This window comes from Austrofundulus limnaeus, unplaced genomic scaffold (genome assembly GCF_001266775.1).
Source record: "Austrofundulus limnaeus strain Quisiro unplaced genomic scaffold, Austrofundulus_limnaeus-1.0 Scaffold398, whole genome shotgun sequence".
Classification (NCBI taxonomy): Eukaryota; Metazoa; Chordata; class Actinopteri; order Cyprinodontiformes; family Rivulidae; genus Austrofundulus; species Austrofundulus limnaeus.
Window position 1 is genome coordinate 271,594 of NW_013952800.1, and position 5,619 is coordinate 277,212.

General features: G+C 39.2%; 1 protein-coding gene across 1 annotated transcript in view; it reads left to right on the forward strand.

Annotated features, from left to right (window-relative positions):
• The window catches only part of adamts6 (ADAM metallopeptidase with thrombospondin type 1 motif, 6), a gene marked incomplete in the record, with an annotated part of 235,599 nt that overhangs the window by 155,377 nt on the left and 74,603 nt on the right, over positions 1 to 5,619 (forward strand).

Below are 5,619 nucleotides of genomic sequence, written 5' to 3' on the forward strand. Positions count from 1 at the left end.
GCCCAAATGGCCTTTTTTGGGGGGAAAAAAGTCACTCTGGAGTTTTGGGAAGACCTTTCATTATGACCCAGATGACACAACAGCTGGAATAGCAGCTGCATCCATTGTAAAATACATGAAGATTGTTGCGATAGCACAGGTTTCCACATGGCTTTCAGTGACACTGGGTCATTGTTGTTTACTGGTGGACTGACATGAGACAGAACCAGCTGGATGGACTCTGAATCCAGCAAAGCAGCAGACTCCACTGTGCTTTACTGAACAGACAAATCAATGAGCCAAAGTTACCTGAAACAACAACTTCTGACTTCTTGGAAGTCAAAAAGTGCAACATACAGTATTTGCAATACAAAGACTGAATCAGTCTGCTGATCTCATCCTAGTTTAGAAAACCTTTGCTGAAGACAAACAGAAATACAAAGACCCACAAAAGAGAAGGAAATTACAATTGAAAACAGCTGCAATAAAAGTATGCCAAATGATCACAAACAAGGAAGACTTTAGTCCTTTTAATGATTCTTGAGAAAGTATTGCAAATTAAAATTTTATTTATGGTTGTGCTGACTTGTCTAGTTCTATTTAATCCCCCGTAAAAAAGCTTAACATATAAAAAAGCAACTTATAACCCTGTTCCAGTTTTATACTCAGATGAAATCTGATCCTGAAGCCCAAATTCATTCTGATGGTTATACAACATTCTCTAAGATGCAAATGTTACCATTTTTATTCCTTCAAATAACATATTTAGGTGATGTTTTATCTCCTCGTTCATTCAGTTTTCCTCAGCGTCAGTGCCAGCCTTGACTTGACAGCTTTGTGTGCTGCATAAACTGCATAAACACAACTTGTAAAGACAAAAATGAAACATAGAAACAATGAACAATAAGGCTGATTGTGATCAAGCCAGACTGTAAATGTATCTGACTCTTATCAGAACTCTGCAGCCTTGGTCAGAATTGTGTTTTGTTAAATAAAACATAGAAATCTTAGTTTTTGTTGAATAATGATTTTCACTGTATTTGAAAAGACTGATTTAATAACAATTTAAGAAGCAAAGGTTTTGGCAGTTTGTGCTGTCTTTGTTTTTATGAGCATAAATCATTTTGTGAAAATGTGTAGAAAATGGTTTTCTGTATTTTATTTACATAAAATAACCTTTTTTTAGTTTGGCTTCCAACTTTCCATGTAGTTAGATTCCTGTTTGGCACAAAAACCTCTGTCTCCTCATCATTATTCTGATTCTTGTATAAAAAACACATCATGAGGTGGAATATTCTCCAGCATTAAAGCTTTGCGTTCTATTCTGAATCCAGCCTCTTGTTTTATTTCAGTGAAGTGAGTTGTTACATTTTACTTTCAGAGTACTTACCTGCTACTTGCCTAGTTCATAACGTGTGCATAGGTGGTATTGAAAGAGGAATGATCTTTATTATAAAGTGACTTGTTAACCTGTACATACCAGGTAACTACATAGACTGCTCTGTATTATGAATTGAGTTGTTACCCCCAATAAGTGTGAGTCAACTGGATCTGCACGTCTTTTCTCGACTCAGGTCCACAGTACACATCACTCCAAACACATCAGGCTTTTACCTGATGATGGCTTCTTATGCTGCGTTCACACCGAACGCGATTTCAGCTTCAAAATCGCAGCCAACGCTGAAGTCGGTCACTTGTGCACTTTGAGGTCAGACGCAGGTCAGCTCTTGAAGYGCTGCACGGCAAGAGCCCCCCCGCCCCTCCCTCCTCTGTCGGGCTCTGTTTAATGTCGGACGAGGAAGTGGCTTTGCTTTATTTACAGAGAGCAAGAGCATGTCACGTTCATCAGATAATTAATTCATAATTAATTCACCAGATAATTCAGAGTAGAGGCTCACAGCTCGCTTTCAGGACTATTTTTGCCCTGAGTCCAGTCTGATGAGTGCACTTGCATGAGTGAGGATATCTCCTGTCAGGACATCGACTGTAGGCACTCGATTTCAGCTAAAGAGCTCCTCTCCGTCTGTTTCAGGTTAGTAGACATCATTCAGTAAACTGTCCCGTCGGGAAATATGTCDCTACGTCACACAGTGGAGTCTCTCTGGTTGGTTGACGCGGCGCGTCGAGCTGCAAAAGTTCAGATTTTCTAACTTCAGCGATTTGCGCATCAAGCACTCGAACGCTCAGATCGTTCAAATCGCGCTGCTCTAATCGAGCTTGAGGCGCCGCAGCACTTCCCGACGTTGCTTGAAGCGCGTCCACCATAGACTTTGTATGTAAACCTGAGGCTCCTGATGCTGAAATCGCGTTTGGTGTGAACGCACCATTAAGGCACCCTCCAAGTAGAAGACTGACTCGCCTCCGATCAGTCAGGGAACTGTTGTGTCGGCTCGCTTACTGGTCATTGGCGAACAGGTGTTATTTTCAGGTAACTTTGCGTCTGCTTCAGTCCAAGCCAGAAAAATTCAAGCCGGATCCGGTTTCTGCATCAAAATAAAATCATCTTCCCATTGGAAGGTAAAAACACATGCTTAGAGGCTTGAAGCCCCGGGTGGGAACACCGACAGGCTTGTCAGCTCCCTGGCTGTACAATCCTCCCTAATTGGCTGGTGGGATTAGATTTACAGCCCCAGGGCTGAGATTCTATGAAGAGAATCACAGCCGTCTTCCTGTTTGAGTTAGGAAGTCAGAGTGTGCTCAAAGCTGTCCGGGTTAGTAATAAGAACAGACGAACTTTGGTTCCGCCCTCAGGCTTAGAGATGAGTCAGAGAAGAAAGATACAGACTTGCCAGGCAGGCGCCAGTCAAGGTTAAATTCTGTGGTTGTTCAACAACATCATGATAACCTCTTTAGCTTCCTTTTGATAGACTCTAAAAGAAATCACTGCAAAACATTTATGAAATTTATTAAATGATCAAATACGAAGAACAAATAATTACATGAGCTGAAACCATCTAAATAATATAATATTTTTGAATAAAATAGTCTTTTAATAAAGAAATCAGTCTAACAAATAAAACTTATGTTTTAAGTTATTTTGCTCTGTGCAAAAGACAGATATTTGCTGGTTGGACTGGAGAGTGTGGAAAGCTGGTTTAACCAAGGCTGAAGATGCAGAAGGTCAAACTACAGGAGTTGTCCATCTGAGGGACATGTTAGTCTAAAAGACATTTAACCATGAAATGTTCAGTTTGTGATGTTTATATGACATACACACAGCCCCTCGGACACTTAGGTAGTTTACAAAATTTATGCAGAGTAAATGAATAAATTAAAAACTTGTTGGACTGATTTGACATGATGTCCTGAGACGTTGCAGCTGATAGGAGTCATAAAACAGAACAGGGGGACGTTAGATGACCTGACGCCCCTCTAGATAAATGTGTTCAATGAGTGAAGGAAAATATGATTGAGCATCAAGCAACAACCCTAGGTTCTCCCCTGAGAACCAGACCAAACATTTTATCTGCAACCCTGACTATATAAATAAAACTTTACTTTCTTACTTACTTCATCCATTTTCCAGTCTGTATTTAACTGCGTTTCCATTTTTTGACATAATTTCCATTGCATTCAGCATAAATTAAGTCCATTTTTCTGCCCAATTTGGATTAATTATGATTTTTAACACAGTAGCAGCAGCACATTGTGATTGACAGCTGTGTCTCTGACTTCATGTCTTTCTTATCTTCTCCAGAAGGAATAAGGAGGAAATATCTAATGGTTGCAAATTTCGGCCACTAAATAACATTTGCCAAATTTATATTTTGTTTATTTTACTTTTTGTAAATTGACCCAGTCAAAAGTGGGAATTTGTATGTGTGTGTCGCATTGTGTGCATTGGGTCGTGTTTGAGACAGATGCACTGTTTTTGTGCACTATGTGAATCACGCTCATGTGGCATTATGTGTTAGTCAGGACGTGACAGGTGTGTGGTGCCTTGTTGCTGTTTTTGTGTGCCATGTGCATTGTTCATTTGTGGACTGTATTTGTGTGGGTCAGGTGCATTTTGTTGGCTTTGTGCGCCACACACGAGGCGCGTTGGTGCTGTGGTCAGGTGTGGTGATAATTTTGTGTGTACCCTCTGATAAAATTCTGCAGGGGCCCCTGTGTGTAACATCTTTCTGTGTAAATATCACTTAGCTCTTGGCTTATAGACAAGTGCATCCTGTATTTAAATGTTTTATTTTTAATGTTTGGGGCTTATATTCATGTTGTGCGATCAATAGTAAATAACAGTAAAATGTATTGCAATGATTTTTTTCTCTTAAAGCAAAATTTCAGGTATATTGAAATAGATTTCTGGGGAAACATTATAAAGACAGAATATCTTAACTATCATAGAAAAACTCTAAGAATGACCTCAGTTTAAAGAAATAAATTTAGATCTGAGTATTTTTAGGGTCAAAAAGGTTCTTCATGGCAGTTCATGTGAACCTTTTTTACAAACCTTTACACCACTGTCAGTTTGCAAACAGTTTGCAGAACTCAGAGTCTGAACTGGCAGGTAAAACAAGCAACAAATTCAGTTTGGGACTGTGGGAACTTTCACAAAAGAAAAAAATGGAGACATTGTTTTCTGGTGACCTCCTTCGTAAACAAACAAGTCCTTCTCCAAAAAACCCCCGATGCTCTATTTGCAATGTTTGAGCGTAAGAAGCAGGCCTTGTCGCCTATGACAAATTTGTTTATTTATTGCCCGGTAAAGAATTAGATGAGAAGATGTATTCAAACTTTTCAAATATCTGCTTAATATTTTTCTTATGAGCTGCAGCTGATCAGCTTTGTGCAGCATGAAAACTGAAAATGAGAAACAGTGAGCCTGTCTCTTCCTGAAGTTTTAGTGTGCTTTATTCAAACAGAAAGACTGAATTTCTGAAGGTCTAGTTAAAATGAATTCTCAGATCTAATAAGTGGAAGTGGCCAAACTCAACCTGAAATATTCTACTATTAGTAGTGGTGGGCACCAGCCCGCTAAAGCGCAAATCCGCTAATTGCAGACCTAAATATTTCATTTGCGCTTAGCGGTCTTATTAATTTTTATTGTTCATAAGTGGGTTTGCGCTTTCTAAAATTAAAATGCAGTACTGCTAATAACTAGTTATCTACCAGTCATCATTATCTTGAACAGCAGAAGGTATGACTGTCAATGAATCACAACACACGTGATCTATCCAGCAGCACCCCTCCCAGATAAACACACTTATTGAGAAGGTATACATCCTGCTGACTGTTGCTTTGGGTCATGGTTCTGATTTGCCACAATGCTTTGTATCTGCTTACGTAGCAGGAAGGCAACAGCAAAAATAGTTAACATTTGTAATCAATACTAAAATTTTGTATGTATTGATTTATTTTACTTAACAATCGGAGCTCCTTTTTTTAAAAAAAAGTAAAGTTTAAACACTGGAGCTCACTTCTTGACGTAACTGGTCGAAGCAATCGGCCAACGGGGTTAGAGACTCAGAATGACTTAAAGATGTTATGTTGATGAAGACTGACATCTAGTGGTCAACTGGAGCAACTACATGGAAAACTTTAAAATCCAAGCTCTTATTTTGAAGGGAAGATTTCCTGTACTCCGTACTTTCGTTTCCCATCACAAATCAAATCCGCCATGGACCCAGAATGCATCACTTC